Below are 17,878 nucleotides of genomic sequence, written 5' to 3'. Positions count from 1 at the left end.
TCTTCCATTCCCTGCTTGGGGCCACAATATAGAAGACTATGGGCCACGCTGACCGAGATCTTCATTTTTCTTATAGGCACTTCCCATGTACAGTGTAGAACTGAAAAGGAGCTTTCCCCTCCAATCTTACACAGCTCCTCTTGAAGTGGGTCCCAGTGGATCAGTGGCAGAATTAGAAGAGAGAACTTAAGGGCACATTGATATTTGTGCCACAGCGGTGGTCAGCAGCCCAGCCAAGGAACAAGCCCGGTTCTAATAAGCAAATACACAGGAGGAGGCAGTGTGTTGCTGTGCCTTTTATTCTTTCCACTCTGCATCTCAGTGGGGATTTGGAGGTAGGAGTAGGACTGCAAGGGTAAGAAGATTTACAAATGGAATGTGATTTTATTCCTGGTCCCTGTGTTAATATGTTATTTCTTCAAGACATGTGGCCATAACTGGGAGTTGTGGAGGGGAGCTTGGGGCTTAGAAGATTAAATTTGGATTTGTAGCTTTTTATTTTAGGAGCATTTTTTTAAAAATTGGCTTTTCCATACTGCCAGCAGCCTTTTTGCCTACTGTGCTGATCAAAGCCCTCGGCTGTGCCATAATCAGAATGACAATAACAGATCTGTTTGAAACCATCCAAGTGTCATCTTGTACCACACAGCAGTGTTGAAAGATGATTGCATAAGGATGAAATAGCTGACTAAGAATGGTTACATTACTCTCTGACCACAGGTTGCATTTGTTGCTTTGCATGCAAAAATTCTGCCCAGAAAAAGAGTTATTGGGCCAACTGTGTCTCCAGTCAAAAACTGTCAACTGGAAAAACATATCAGTTCGTGTTCAAGACCACCAGCATTTCTCTGATGGTCGCTGAGCTTTGATGAGCAGTATAATGGAAGGAGAAGGACTATCCAGATCAGTTCCAGTTTTCAATAATTTATGTAATGCTTTTGTGTATCTCTTTTTCTCTAGCAATATAAGCACAGGGAAAGGGGCTTCAGAAAAATAATTATTTTTGGTATGGAACCTTTAAACCACCTTCTTAAGTATATTTGGGGAAATAAATCCTATAAAAGAAGCTGGCAGAATTCTGCAGGGAGGCTTGGCATGAAAAAGAGAGCAGCACTGTAATTGAAATTTATTATGATGAATTATTACTGTCATATGAACAAATTTGGGAAAAAATATGGTTTCAGGAGGGAATAAAAAAGAGTGGAGGAAACTGTCTACCTTATTTTAAGGTCACAAAAGCAGTTGAGTTTAAGTAGCACAGATGTCCTTAACCATTTGTGAACTTAGCACATAAGGGCACAGTGGATGGATGTTCTCTGAGCCTGAATGTGGCCCTAGCACTGCTTTTTTCAACTCAAGATACTAAAAAATAAACTCATTTATTGTCCCTTCCAGAGTGTAAAAGAACTGAGCATTGTTTAATAATACTGAGCAGACCAACAGCAAAATTTCACAGCACAGAAAACCGATGCCATCAGGATAAAATACTGTTACTTCTTTAAACATCAACATTACGTTCCCGTGAACTCCACAAGATAGTTTCCAGGGTGCTGGTCACTGGCAGAGCTATAATGAAAAAGATTAATACAGCCCATAGTTTGGATGTCCTTTGAATTCAAGAATTATATAAAATGGGGGTGGAAAAGGAAAAAATCGACATGGAGCTTCCACAGAACATGAGTTCATTCTAGGGAAGATCATACCCTGCCTGCATATCCTCTGTAATTGCTCACAGCTACCCGGCCCATTGGCAAAATGGGTGCTGTTGGCAGCCGTCATCAATCAGCTGATTCATAGACACTGAAGTGATCAAAAATGGGCCTAACTCAGCCAACTGGCTCAACTCAGTGGTGGAAATTGCATCAGTGGAAAAATTATATACTGCCTACAAAACAAATTATGAAGAAGTGGAGGCATTTTGACTGTATCCATTTAACAGAGGCAGATACCGCAGATTATTAGAAATGCCGCTTTACTGTCAGCCTCTATTTAGGTATGGTCTGCATAGCATTCACGTAGTTACCATGTAGCCTGCTCACAGCAGGCTAACATATAGCCAATTATACCTGGGGGATGTGGTCAAAGATCTATGGATTCCAGTTGTTCTGAGATCAGGAATTGTTCAGATTGAAGGAAACCTAAAATGAAAGTTTCAGAAAAACTACCCCATAAAGCACAAGATCCCATCAAAATGGTATGAATGTCACTGAAATGGAAATGCTGGTGTGTTACTGAGTTCCACTCCTATAAAGCTACTGGCCTTAAAATGAGAACCCTGCTCTGAAAAGTCTTCATTTTCAAAACAGGCTTAATGCAGCAGATTGTGCAAGATAAGAAGGTAGAGCTACTCAGAGCTGCACAGCTTGCCTATTGCAAAAATTCTTCATTTTCTGTCAAATGACAAGAGCAAATGCATATGTTGTTAACAATGTTGCTGCAAATGTAGTGTTTTCATTATAGCTCTGCCACTGCCAATGTAAGAGCTATATGTATTAACAGCTTAGTTCACAGCTAGTCTAAAAAACCCAAAGCAAGACAAATTGCTAAAGCAGTTTAAAAAATTGTATATTTTAAAAAAATTTTAATAAAATATTCAGGGTTTATACACACAGAAGGACACAAGTGGAATAAACTGGATCAGACAACATCTAGGTATTATTTGTAACACATCACATTAAAATGAGGTAAAGTTGCTTGCCTTTGCTTGGAACAAGGAATATTTGAACTGTAAGAACATCCTACAACAAAGAGCAACTCTCCTAGTGGGAAATGAGATTGTTGGGAAAACACATCACCCAGCTTATAAGCAGCATTTGATATTCGGTTCAGACCTCTGTGGATTTGCCATCAGAGGCCTGCCCTGGTTTCAGCATGAGACTGGACTATCTGCTAGCTATTTCCATGGCTCCCTCCAAGTCACGACTGAGGAACAGAGGTTCATTTAGTCTGGTTAGCTCCAGCCCTGCCATTATGTCAATTCCTCCTGTTTTCTGGATCAGAGGCAGCTTTCAGTTATTACCCAGTGGCCTCAGTCCAAAGCTGGACTTTCCAAAGGCTGAAGCATAAAAGAACAGAAGTCTGGTGCTGGTGATGAGCCAGGACACTTGGTTTCCAAATCAAGATAAAACTGCAATCATACTTATGTTTTTTTCCTGTGGGAAGGGTCCTGTTTTTCTGATCTGCCCAGTGTAGATCTCATCAGTATGGGCTTTTACACACATGCTTGTATACACCACTGCCATGGTCCTTTGTTCCAGGGCTACGTGTTGACAGACTAAGCATAGTCATCATAAACTGTATTAATATGTGCAGACACACTGTTGAGTAAAATCAGTCTCCTTCAGAACTGAACTGTCTGAACACATCTCAGTGCTCTTTCGTTCTGGGAGTAATTAAGACTGAGGCAAACACGGCCGAATCCTCTTCTGGAAGACCAAATCCGAGCACTTTATGAAGGCATATCATGAACACTTGCTCTTACATGTCATTTCTGTGTTTCCTTGCAGAAGCTCATTAGGAAATCCAGTTGTGAAGGGATTACTCACTAGCTGACAGTAATGTGGATTTGAAAACCAAGCAAGAGTGCCAAAGGAGGTTTTTCTTTACATTTTGCACTGCACAGAAAGGACCAAGCTTGTAAACAGCAAACGCTTGAATGTCTTGAGCTAAGTGGTGATCTTTCAGTCAAAATAATTTTTGTGAAAAACCTCAAAAAATATTTGGGGCAAGCTCTTAGAGAGAAGGAATAAACATCTAAGGTTTGCATACAGCAAGGACAGGTCCACAAGTAAGCAGCAGAAAGACTTCCCCAGACTTGGCACCTCAGCAAAAACACATGCAAATCAGATAACCCTACTGCTAGAAGTCCTTCCTGTGAGCTCCACTGCAATAATTACATGAGATACTGCATGTGAATTTGGGTCTTTTTAAAAAAAGAATCAACAGACAAACTGACAACAGTTGTACAGCAATGGATCCATCCATAGCACAGAAGTTCACGTTCATTCGGTTTTCAGAAACTGTTAAAATAGCACTTTTCTAAGTGTTTAGTCAGTGCCCTGATACAATTTATTTGTAAAATGTTATAAAAACTCACATGGCCATATTTCACTGAAAAGAGATTAGATACTCTTCACTTGACTTTTTGGTATTCGGTTTAAAAAGAGTAACTGACCTACTTAAATAACTGTAAATCTATCTAGCTGCCTATATGACCCATTTTTGCCAACTTAAAGCCCCTTAGACAAAATGTTGTCACAGATAAAAACTGAAAATTATGTGATCATATCTACACATACCATTGTTTTCATTATCAATGCACACAGGATCTTGAAATCACTTAGTGCAGATTTGTGTTCATCTTTTAAATAAACAACTTCTGAAAATGCAGTATTCTTTCTGAGGTCCTGAAATGGGCAAAGATGAAGAACTGCTGATCCAGCTGACTCCAGCTAAACACTTTCCTTCATCCTTCTGGGCTTGCTTACTCATGTCATCTTGGAAGTCAGAGGGTACATTAAGGGTGAGGGGAAAAAAAATGTCCTGCAGAGAAGCACCAGGTAAGTAGGTTAGGATTCAATTCCCATCTCAAGAAGAAACTCTCTCCTTTTGTGTAATCTTAATTGACACAAAGCTGGAGGAGACCTCTTGAGGCATTGAGTCTAGACCACAGAATCTACAGTACAAAGCAAGATATATACTGTGCATGCCCAATATAGTTGCTGTTGTACAGTAACGCTCATATGATGGGACAACACTTGATTCACTGAATCAGATAGGACCAGCTGTTGCACAGTCACAATCATCCTGGCTTCAGGAGATGAGTTTCAGCAATGGTGTCCCTTTGTCCATTTGTCCACTGTCACTGTTTTATGCAATTAAGCCGAGCCACAACTCTCTCCACAGCCCCGAATCAGATTAATTTCCTCAGCTGGTGAGTAGGGAAACCTTATAGAAAGAAATCAAGAAATCCTGAGCAATATTTCATTTAAGATAGCAATTGCTTCCCTTTTTTTAACCTCTGAGCTCCACCTGCCCACAGTAAAATTTCAAGGATTTCTGGGTTAAAAGCTCAGGCAAGGATGATTGCTTGGTAGACAGGTCATCCCTCATCATCAAAAGGTGAACGCCCAAGAGCTCCTTCTTCAGGAGAGTTTCTTTTCCTTTCATGGTGAAAGGGCAAACGGTAATTGATCCTTGCCCTGGCAGCTGGTAGGTGGACCAGACTCCTCCCAGAGGCAGGAATAGGTGGGGGTAACCAGCCCTCCAGCTGTGTAGTTGGGCTAAGGATTGCCGTCACTGGACAGAGGTTGAGAAAATTCAGTGAAACTTCCTTGGTACAATATAGTGAAAAGACTGTACATAAACCTGTGTTGCTGCAAGGTATAGCACAACTGACTTTGCACCAGTCCGCAGTCCTTTTAATCTAGATGAGAGTGCTGCCCTAGCATGACCTACAAGCTGAAGAATTAGTTAATTTTCCCCTCTGATAAATAGCTCATGTAAAATTAGTAGGAAGGAAAAAAAGATGTGATAGTTAACCACCACATCTTTCTTGGCGGGAGGATGTAAATGTTGAAGGCAGAGATAATATTACCTCCCTTGGGCATTAGACGCTTGGTGGTTTGGAGCACATGCCTTTGATAATCAACATCAGTATCTCTTTCATGTCACTGAACAGAAAATAGGGCCTCTTCAAAGAGACTAACTCAGAAAAGAAATTGTTAAACAGGCCTGACTGGGTTGAGCAAATGCTGGAAATTAAGTACCCTGAAGGGGCAGGATTAGAAGTGAGGTCAGCACTCTCAGGCAGGGCAAGGGAGTACGTTAATAGCCCTCTGTACTGCCTCTGAAGTTTGGATGATTGTCACTGAATATCCATGTGGCCCTCTCGTTCTCCCTCTCCATATGCTGCCCTGATGATTAGCATTCTGCCTTCTTGTCATAAAATACATTAATTAGCTGGTGGCCAAGAGCTTACTGGCCTAAGCTTTTGAACTGCTATAGAGCTTCAGTTACTCAGCCTCACTGAGATTTTTTTTAATCCTGACTTTTTCATAATGTTAATCCGCTAGCAGATACTTGTCCTTTATCTAAGACACCAAGGCGTTCAGCAAATGCACATGAAAGAATGAGGCTTTGTTCCTTTGCCATCCGGACTCCTATTTCATGTGTGCTTCAAATAAGGGAATTACTTTCTAATGACTCACAGTTTTCTTTGCCTTAACCCTTCTAGAGACAAATGACTTGCTATACACTGATGACATCATTTCTCTCCTGGACAGTAACTAATACAAAATTAACCTTTCAGCAGAAGCACCTTTAGAAAAGCACATCTGGTTTTGGCCTGGGAATTTCAAAGGTTCTTAATAAGACTGGGCTCTCAGCAGCAATGTGCTTTGTTATTGAAGGTGCCTTGCAACGTCCTACCCTTCTGAACTGGCAAAGATGCTTAACAATTGCTGCGGAGCAAGAGTTGTAAGTAGGGTCTGTGCTTGCAAGTATATCTCCACAGCATAACTGAGCGCTATGGCCAGGTCCTCAAGAGAGGTTTGCTTGTCCCTCCATCGCTGGGCTGTGTGGAGACACAGAGCCCTTGGAGCCACATGCAGGGGACAACACACACCGACAGCACACCCTACATCAGGGCAGGCTGGCTGGCTTGGGCAGGGAGCGGTGCCAATACATTTATGCTGCTTGCAAACCCAGAGCTCTGAGTCACGGGCAGCAGGGGATCTCTGCAACATACTGCATTGTAAAAATTCAAAGATACCTCCTAATGAAAGCAAAAGGAGACAAGATGTTTTGTTTAGGTGACTTAAGGTACAGTCTTTCCAGCCTGTATTCCCTGAGTCCAGAATCTTTGCCAAAACCATTTTTGTGTATGGTTCTTTCTAACAAGGGGTTAGTTTCTGTCCAGTGTAAACATGTATAAACCAATTAATTACTGCCTACACTGGCCAGGAAACTTTGTCAAGCACTTTGCTAGCAGGCACACTATTTAAGCACAGATGCAGCTGGCAGTTTGGATTCTGGTGTTGGTAGCATCTGAGAGAGTTTGCCGCTGCCTGCAGAGATCTGGGTGTATACTTCTACAACTGAATGGCAGCAATTTGCTCACTTCCCAAGTCGATAAAAATGGAAACACTTGAGAATAAGTCTTCCACCATCCACTGCTCACTGTTGCTCTGGCTTGAATTGCTTTGCACATTCTGTCCCTGATCTACTCAAATATATAATTTCTTTCCATTTCCACTTATTTCCAGGAGCAGCTTCTTCAATTTTACCTCTTAGATTGCTTCACAAAGACTTCAGCAGCCAACCCTCAAAGCTTTGCTACAGAGGACCTTAAGACCAGAAGCAGACATTTTTCCAAATAACAGTGAGTTAAGCTCCCGAGAGGCTCACAAATTTGGTGCTGTTTCTGGTGAACTAGAGAGAAGAGCCTGGAAAGCAGGGTCCTCCCAAGGCTGCACAAAAATGCCATGCGCATAAATGACTCGAACATGTTTCCTGTGTGCCCAGCCAGCAGAAGTGCCAAGGAAAACAGGAGAGACTAAAACTTTATCTCCAACAACAGACTGCAGGACTGCCTTCCCACAGCTTCTGCTGCAGCTTTGGGAATTAAGTAATGCTGGGGAAGGGTCTGGCTCATGAGCCAGCATACCCCAAACACATCCAGTCCTGTCCCTAAATGAGCTCCACCCAGACTGTGTAAGGAGCCTTATTGGCACCCTGGCACAGCAGCGATCTCTGTAGAAGACCCAGCAAGCCAGAGAACAAGAGACAGCATTTGTGACAGGACTCCTCTCTCTCAGCTCAAAACTCACTGCACAGCAATGTTCCTCATTTAAACTAATATCTGCTTCCTTGCACAGATATACATTTCTGAAGAGATCTTCTCTCCAAAAGAGCTCAAAGAATTTTACAGGTGATTAAATTTCACAGTATCTTTTTGAGGGAGGTGTTGTTGAGAGTGGGGAGTTTTTTAAAAGTAGAAGAAACTGAGGCATGATGAAATTAAGTATCTGTCTCAGAAAGCCAGAGTGGAATCAGAAACAGATCCCAAATTTCTAGCGTGTGCCACCACACACTCATTTCTCCACGATGCGACCAGGAGATCTGATAGCCAAACTTTGAGTGCTATTTTAAATTAAATTGCATAATGTGGATGAAATTTGTTACCCATATTATCTAGTCTTATTTCAGATTCACTGAGCTTCCAGTATCAATCAACTGGTATCCATTTCACCAGTATCTATTTAGGTCCATGAGGTCAACAGAAGTCTACAGCTGTAGGATGTTTTTATTTTTTAAAATGGGCAAAAACATGTATATCATAAATTCATTCAAAGACCAGAAAAACTCTGTGGATATTTCTCTCCTACTTCTACATAATGGATACAGTGCATCCCAGTGCAGCCTTGACACAAGATTTAGTGCTTTGTTTATGCTGTATTTAAGAGTTTGTATGGATCTTTTCTAAATGGCTGCAAATCAGTGAATTTTATTCAAAATGAACTCTCACTATTGGTTGCTTAGCTGAGAGACATTTTGCTGAAAAGCCAGAAGAGTAAGGGTAACAGTCTGCTCAACAAACTATCTTTCCTTTTGTTCTGCAGAGCAAAAACATTGGGACACGACTGTTTGTTTCTTGTTTTGATCCTGCTTCCATCAGTAATATAAAAAGATATAGCTTCGAGGTGAAAAAACGGGTATGTACACTTGGGAGAGTAACATGGGTTCAACAGTACCGATGAGAAGAATGCAATTAAGAGGGAACTTGATTTATGAAAAGTAGAAAAGCCCAAAATATGCAGACATGTGAGGAGGTATTTAGGTCCTACCATTATTCCATGTAAGGATGGGTTAAGGACTTTTGTGGTTTTTGTTTTAAAGAGGTGAATTAATAGAATTCAAAGCTACATTCCCCTTCATGGTGCACTTGTTACTACAAACAATACCTGTCTTGTGAAGGGGTCTCTGTTGACAATGACAGCCTTGAATAAACACTCAGCTGGCACATAGGTTTCCATTAGCTCAAGTTTACATGCCTTGTCATGCTTCTCCAGCTGTCATTTGTCACTGTGCTTTGCATAAGATCAGCAAACACTATTCTCCCACAAACTTTCCCCCCGTTTCTTTCTTAGGAGGAAAGGAAGGGGGGAAAAAAGGTAGGTGCGGGTTATGAGGACAGCATAATCACTTCTGCAGGGCACTCAAGCTTTGTGTGGAAGGGTACCTTCAAGTCTTCCGTCCTCAGACCACGAGCAGAGCCCTGCTGTGCAGTGGTCTCCGAGGCAGCTCTCCCAGCATAAGGCTGTTCTGAGAGACAGCACAATGAAGCCAGAGCCCCAAAGTGAAGCACAGCATGGCTGGGGGGTAGTACTTAACTGGCCACAGAGCCTTGGTGCTACTGACACATCCACAACCCAAGCAGTTGTCAGAAATCATCTGTTTTCAGCTTTCACTGACCTTAAAGATATATAGAAATGTCTTTGCTTATGCTGGGCCACTGGGTGCTTGTGCGTATTCCTCACAGGGACAGGGTAATTCAAAGTGTGGGCACATCAGGCAACTTTATGTATACACAAATGGCATGTATATACAAACGCAAAAACCCCAAAATATTGAAGGATTTTGGCATAAAACCCATGCATAAAAGGCAGTCCACTCAGTGGCACGTTACTAAATGGGCTCCAGAGACTGATGCTCTCACAAAGCAAACCTCGAGCTCAGGCTGTGGGCTTGTGATCAACATCTGACGAGGAATCGTAGGACACACTGTCATTGCTCCCCCCAGCACAAATGATGCCCTTGGCTCAGTCTGGTTCCAGTTTAGAGGCGGCGACATTTGGCGAGTCAAACTGACCTCAGCTTCATTGAAACTCCCTGCTTGCTATTAAACAGCCAGCAGGGATTTACAGGAATAGCAGGAACCAGATGCGAAAGCACCAGGACTGGGGACAGTGGAGCTACAGATCCAAAGGCACCTGAGCCACATGTGTGCTAGTCCAGCCCCCAGGCTAAATAGCAGCTGCAGAGCTCAGCAGCCTAGGGAGGAAACCCCCTCTCCTTCCCAGCCTGCAGAAGGCCCCAGCCCTCCCCAGGATGCGTCTGCTGCGATGGGCATTTAACCAGCAAAAGCACCTGGACATCAGGCTGTGTGTGTTTGTTTTTACGAGGAGGGGCAAGGGGTCAAGCAGCAAAGCAGAGATGGAAAAGCAGATGACAAGCCTGTTTTGTGGCCCTGTTCTACTCTCCTGGTGCCTCTCCGGCAGCGAGAGCTGCCGCCTCCCTGCTACAAAGCCTGGGTGGCTGCTTACCCCCAGATCCCAACCCCTCCATGCTGCCCACAAGGCGTACATCAGGGCCAGGGAAAGGCCAGAGCAGCAGTGCCCCCCCCCCAGAAAGGGCAGGAAAATAAGACTTTTCAGTTTCACTGCTGCTTTCTTTGCTGTTAAGAGTAGGGCAGATTCGGGCCTTTTCCAGGGGAACATTGTTCAAGTGAATCGCACATGCTCCCCCTGCTAAACTTCTATTAACTAGGTAAGACCAAATGCCAGGCAGACACCGCAGGGCTGGGTTTCACACCTTACTGCCCGAAGAGCTGGGGGAGGCACCGCTGCAGCTGCAAGCCCAGTGCCTACCACCGCCTGCTGTCACCCAGCCACCATGTGCCACTGCCAGCTCCCGGTGCTCCCCTAAGGCCAGCATGGGGAGACCTGCAGATGGATTTGTCCATAGAAATGGGTTACGCCCTTTCCCCATGATGTCACCTGACTACAACAGCGTTGTTAAACAGCACTGAAACCCCTGCTTCCATACTCTTGGGGCAGGCACTTTCCTTCTGCCTTTCCTCCTCTACCACCAATTATCCTCTCTGCCAAACCATACATCCAAATGTGTGCAAATGATGAAACAGCTGGAGCCCAGCAAAGAGCTAGAGCCATGCAGCCTAGCCCTCAAGGGCAAGTTGACCCTGTCAAGGAATGCTAGAAAATCCCAAGATAAATCTGTGACAGTAGCCTTCAAGCAGGATTTGGTGCCATGGCCTCTGTTCATCCTTAGATGTTATTGCCCCTTTGAGCAGGATGAGTATCAACACAGGGGGTGGCGGACCTTTGTCATGCAGCAGGAATGTTAACATCCTCCAGATTTAAACGGCGCCATCTGAAGAGCAGTTCATGTTCTGAAATTAATTTTTCATGTGTACATCATGAGGTCCTAATAAAAATGTTAAAAAACTGTCTTTGTTGTCCTCTGATCCCAACAGGACTCCCTTCTCCCTTGGCATTTGTCATCATTGTTGTTGTCTGTAGACAACAAGGTCGTTGTTAAGGTTATGGTACCAGCTTCACAAAATGAAAAGGATTTTTAAAAAAAAGAGAAAAACAAAAAGACAAAACAAAACCAGAAAGAAGATTTTGTTGGGGCAGGGGGCGGGGAAAAGAAACAGAAATGTGCCAGGAAGCAATATAAAAAGAAGCAGGGGCTTTTGATGTTTTCTTTTCCCTCCTCCTTCATTCTTGGCTGAATTATAGGGCGTAGCATAGTATTTTCAAAGCATCTTCTACAAACTTTATTTAGTTCAGTGATTCACATTTCCCGAGCAAGGTTAACCAAAGGGAGGGAAGTTTCTCCCCTTGCCCCCGGCTGTTCCCCAACTTTCAGCTAAATTGTATCACATTGTTAAAAATAATTATCAGAAAGGAACCTTTCCTGATCTCCTCCAACGGCATTGTTATTCCCAACAATGTGCAGGATGGTTCATTACTTATTCATTTTAGAGAGTGATTATAAAGTACTTTGCACAATCTGAAGCCTCAAACATGAATAAGACAGATGCACATAGTTAAGACTGAGAACTTCATGGTCATTGCTCACCAGGGCTTGTCTTCTTCTTCCAAACACACACCCCAAGTCTGAAAAACCAAGAAGTTATGTATAGAAGTCAGCCAACTTTCTCTGCTAGTCCAAGTTGAGCACTCCCTGGGAAAAGCTGGAACTGAGATCAGATGTGTAAGAGAAGACAGCAGAGCTTATCTGGGACTTCTAGGCCTACACAAACACCATCTGAATCTCCATGATCCATCAAACCACCTGAGCAGCATAGGCTGCGAGTTGATTCTGTGCTTGGAATGTGCCTCACTCTGACCACCAGGACCATAAAACTGCCAGAGTGTTGAACCCTCATCAGCTGCCAGGATTTATTTCCTCTATTTCCCCTGGAATACCCTTTACAGCTCTTGCTATCCAGTACTCGCTGCTGGACTCCCAGCTCATGATGCCCCAAAATTCACGCAAGGGCTGCGTGAGGGGCTTGCAGTCACTTACTTTGTCAGTTCAGTCCAATCTCTGCACATCTTCTCATCCCTTCTGGCTATGCATTAGAAGGAACAGCAGCAGCCATGTCAGGACTTCAGGAGAGTGAACATACATATGGGGATTGGAGCAGGAAGCCAGATGCTCAGTTAAAGCAGCAAAATGTTGAGTGCAGAGGGCATGACAGGCAAAGCAGCCCAGCCAATATGAGAAAAGGTTTGAAAAATCCAGTATCCTTTAAAGAATATCTGAATACTTAAAAAAAGAAAGAGTAAGATCAGCATAGGAAAACTTTACCCTTTCCTACTTCCCTTTCACTGACTCAAAGAGATGCTTTTCTCTCTCCATGAGAAACAACTGTAAGGTCAGATTTGTTTGAAGGGAGCAGAGGAGAGCGCCTCTGGTTTCTTTCCAGAAAGAAGTTTATTTTAGATTCACAAAAGGTCAAGAAGAATAAATTGCAATGGATACTCTTCCTGTGTAGCCAAACATATTCCTAAGCAGAAACATGATGTTATAAAGAAACAAACAAATAAATATAAGGAGGCTGAAGAAAACCCTAACCCTCAAACATTTCTCACTGCAGAATGGTATCACTCTTGCATATGCTGAAGGAGTAAAATTACTTTTAAAGGGGGGGTGGGGGGTAGCTGTGATTTAGATACGCATAGAGGCTCACTTTTGGGAGATAATTACACATCGGAACAAACATCCTAGCACTGAATGAAACTCTGCCAGCGTGGCTTAGCCTTGATCTCTACTGCAATCCCTTGTACAACAAAGGAAATCATGTATCAGCGAGAAAACCCATAACTCTGCTGAAAAATGCTAAATGCACACAGTAATACAAGCAATCTGTTACCTAAAGTATATGAGTTCCTTCACCCCTGATCTGCATGCTCCAACAGCAGCATGTTTAGCTGTTTGTATGCTTTTATTCCCACATGGTTTCCTTCATGCAGGTACATGTAGCTCCACTTCACCAAGCGATGGAGAAAAATGCAAATGATTACCTGGAGGATGTTAATCTATTAGATTGTAAACTATGAATATCATACTTATTTTTGTGGCCTTAATCCATTACTAGGTATTTAGAATATTCTGCAGCCAACAAAAATTAAGGAGAAATGCAGATCCTACAAAAGGGAAAATCTACTGGATAGATTTATATCGTTGCCAGTGACTTTCCTAGTACTAAGGAAGCCTACCAGGACCTGGAAACAGCATGGCTGTGTCTCCAGAGGAAATTGTTTATTTACTTGCTCCTAACACTGAGCTGGATTTTGACTTGGGTCAGCAGAGGCTGTAAGGAGCCCTGCCTGGACTTTTATGGAGGATGTCTACTGGCTGCCTGAAAACAGTTTGTGGCTAAGGAGGCCAGAGCCCCTCTGCTCCAAGTGCTGGGAGATGGAGACAGGCTTTCTCTTCTGTGCTTACACAGCACCCAACACTGGGCGTCATGGTCCCAGAGCTATAATTTCTTCATCCTACTGCTGTACCAAAGTAATAACAACTGTCTTGCTGTGTTTCCAGGTAATAAAGTTGCACTTTTCTCTAATTGCCACAATCACCGACAGTTTATGTTAATCAAGTGACACCAACATAAAGCGATGGGCTGCCAGAGGACTAGAAAGCAATTTACCCTCAGCTGTTTCTGACATGTTTGTGTACACAGTTCAGTTTACCATTAAGAAGGGCAAATAATGACCCCTTTCCAGTTTGAGGCTGGATCCTTTAAGTAATAAATTGAAAGCCAATGTTTAAATAAAAAGACACAACTACAGATTCAGCCTGACGCTCTCCAGGAAAATGGTCATTAGGCAGCAGAGGCCAGACAATATTCATCTGGCCCTCAGGAGGTTTCTGCTGTACTTTAGTGACCACTGAAGATATTAATTTTCACTCACCCCGGTTCCTAACAACGTAGGGGTCTGAAGAAGTTAGGCCACTTACTGGATATAGGCATGTGATGGCTCTACATGTCTTTTTTCCCTTGCAAACCATCATGCAGATGTGCTGCCTGGGTCACAGCCCACCAAGCAACCTGCCAGGTGTCAAAGGGTGCATTTTGTGTACGAGGTCCCAGTGTAGGGAAAAGGTTGTGGCACTGTGCCATAACCTGGGGGATGGAAGCAGGTCTGAAGTACACCACTGGGGCCCTTTCATGGCTCGTTCACAGGAATCAACATGACCCATGTGCTATGACATCTCAGACCACCACTGTCTCCTCCGCCATCATGTGGGAATGACAGATGTGAAACACTGCTGCAGGATTTCATAAAACCATCTGCCTGCCTCTCCTCTCCGTAATCCTGGGGCATAATCCTAAAGAATGGAATAGAATTTCAGCAGGTAGGAAAAGTATAATAGTGCCATGTGGCTTTTTCTATTGACTTGAAGATACTAATAGTTTACTAGTATCTGAACTGCTGGGTGCTTGGATACATGTATAATCCTTCACTTTGGAAGACTACTTACTACTTTCAGCACCCCCCGAGGCTTTCTGTCAACACTGATAACTCCCATCTAGGATGGGAAAGCATTAAAAGTGTTTTCACTTAATGGTAATCAAATTATTTTTTAAGAACTCGTAAAACCCAAACAACTCTTCTTCCATTACACTCTCCCTGCAAAAGCCAGTAACATTTCTGGATAGAAAAGAAAGAACAGTTCTACACTATGGAAAAAGGCATTTGAAGATTGACTTACTTCCCCTAAAGACAATTCAAAGGCAGACGAGTAGTTGTGTAAAGAAAATGGGGAAACAACACAGATTAATAATATACATTGTCCTAGAGTTATGGTTCTGCAGGAGGTGGGAATCCACTGACTGACAACTTAGTGTAGTCACAGCAACAGAGTAAGTGGCTGGTACATAACTAAAGGTCTTATTTTAGGATATGTCCAGGAGCATTCTGCTGTACTGATACATAGTTCTTAGAGCTTTCCCTTTTGTCCGCCGCACTTTAAACTAGGAACCTACACAGTCAGCTGCCTGAGTGAATGGAAAATACCTCTTCGCTCCAGAGCACACAGCTGTACGCAAATATTCCTGTTAAAATCCCACTCTCAAATTTAACCTCTCAGCAGTCCTGCAGGCTGATACATTCGGTCCATTCTAAACTATAAAATCTAATGAGAAAACGCTCCCACAAGCTGTGTCTGACTGTGAAATAGAAGAGCTCGGTTAACCACATGAACCTTTAATTTGTAAATGAAGAATTCTCCCTGCCTGATGCCGTTACTTGTGACAAAGCCTGTCCTCGAACAGCAGCAAGCATATGGCGTCCTGGTGGGTATGTGCGGCAGGGGCAGATGGCCAGGGTGGTATTTTACTTTTTTTTTTTTCAATTTTTTTTTTTTAATCTTTAGGCACTTTCAGAGCAATAGATGTGCAGATTGAATAATTCCCATTAGGACGATTGCACCTACAGCTGTTGGTTTTTTGTCAGCCTGCCTCACTGCAATACAACTACAAAGAAGTTCATGTACAGAACAGGTAACCCCGGCACAGACTGTGTCACTTGATGCCCTGATTTCATGAGGAATTCAAGCACATATTTAATTGCCAGCTTGTTTTGCCTATTCACGTGCAGAAAAAAGGCACAAGCTGAAGTGCCTTGCATAACTGTCACAGAGCAATGTAACAAGCATTATGGAAGCTCAAAAGCAAAAGGCAAAATTAAGGTTTTGAATTTAAAAGTCTAACCAGGGATGGGTTCAATGAGAAAATGAGGGCTGCCATGCCTAAATGAGCATATCTGGTCAACTTTATTTGTAACAGGACAAAGACCCTTTTCTCTGAGGCCAAGATACCAGGTCTTTAATCTTTATCCATATTTCTCATGCTTATCACATACGGGTCTATCATAAAGATGTCTTTATCACTTTTTCCTTTTGATTAAAGGCTCTGAGTAATGCTAGCCAGTATCAATAACAATGCCCTAAAAATAACATTTTCATCGCACCAGAACCTTGCAGGGAACACAGTGATAATCTCACTAGTCCGTCTCGTATGGATCATCCACCATCCTCAGGAAAAAAAAACCATGAAGAGCAAACTCTTCAGCTACATTGTGTTTGGAGTATCATTCATCTTACAGACAGTGAAAGCCTGGATGATCTTTATTTTACATTAATCACACGGTTAAACTGCTCAAATACTAAGAAGGCAGGTTGGGGGATGAGGGAGGGGGAAGAAAGAGGAAAAAAAAAAAGCTGGCTCAGAACTTCATCCCGAACAGGAACCAAATATTAGCCACTTTTTAAGTACTATAAAGTTTTAAATGTTTGAGTCAAAGGAAACAGTGCAAGTAATTAGTTTTACCACACATTCAGTGATCATCAGACTAAAAATCAGCCCAACAGGTATGTATATATACATATAAACAGAAATTCACATTGGTCAAAAATATGGTTGAGACGTATCAGCCATGTGAAAGGTAAGACAACAGTTAAACAACAACAACAAAAATCCCATAAAAGGCATTGATTGCCAACCAGCCAAGTTATTACAGACAATTGGTATGTATATGGGACACAATGATAATAAGGACACTTCGTGGTCCTAAAGGAAATTAACAATTGTGGGAAATCATTTTAATAGTGCTCAGAAGGATTACAAAATCCTAGTTTCATGTCATTCTACAACAGAGTAATGTTTTCCCATAAATTATAGCAGATTTCAAGGGAAAACAATTAATGGTAACAGAATCAAAGACATATGAAAGCTTTCTGATTTAAAGTGACATTGCTCATTTTAAAATAGCTGGTTTTAATTAGTTTCTTCCTAAGACCACTGAAGGTGCATTTCCACACTCACTGGAGAGAACTTCTGCACTCAAGAAGATTGTAAGACTGTGATCACAACAGCAAAATTATTTGTAAATTGGCTGAATGCTCATTAAAAGAATGAAATTTAGGAAATAGTCCAAAGCTGACATTTCTGTCCTTCGCTGTCACGATCAGCTGCTGAAGAAAACCCAAACAATGTGACATTCTTAACGCCAATATCCCCAGCACACGCAAACCATCAGACCAAAACCCTGTCTCAGCTACAGGTTGGTAGCTCACCTAAAGGAAGTTGAGGCTCTGCATTATTTATTTTGCATGAGAATTTTTCTTTTTCTAACTTAACCTAACACCTCAGTTTCATACCTTATTAATGCTCTTCAAACAGGTAACAACCAATAAAAGGACTTTTTTCTATATGTTCATTTGTCAGTGCGTTATGCATGTCTTGAAGTAACTAGCAATTAGTGTATGTACATGTCTAGAGAGGTGACTAAACAAAATGCCCTGAATTCATAAACCATGTCACATATTATTGTTTTCTACAGAGACTTAAGAAACTGAGACAAAAAGCAATAATTAGGTTAATGAAATGCTAAGAATTTTTCTGATTTTAAACATGTTTGAGCAAGACAGAAAGCACCATCTGACCTACTTTTGATCATTCACTTTCACAAAATATTTCAACCAGGCATCCGAGATGCACATGCTGTTGATTTTTTTGAGCAGTTACAAATCAAAATGTGCAGAGCTGAAGGGCAAT

The sequence above is a fragment of the Phalacrocorax carbo genome, chromosome 2 (assembly GCF_963921805.1).
Source record: "Phalacrocorax carbo chromosome 2, bPhaCar2.1, whole genome shotgun sequence".
NCBI lineage: Eukaryota > Metazoa > Chordata > Aves > Suliformes > Phalacrocoracidae > Phalacrocorax > Phalacrocorax carbo.
Note: the sequence above shows the minus strand (reverse complement) of the source record.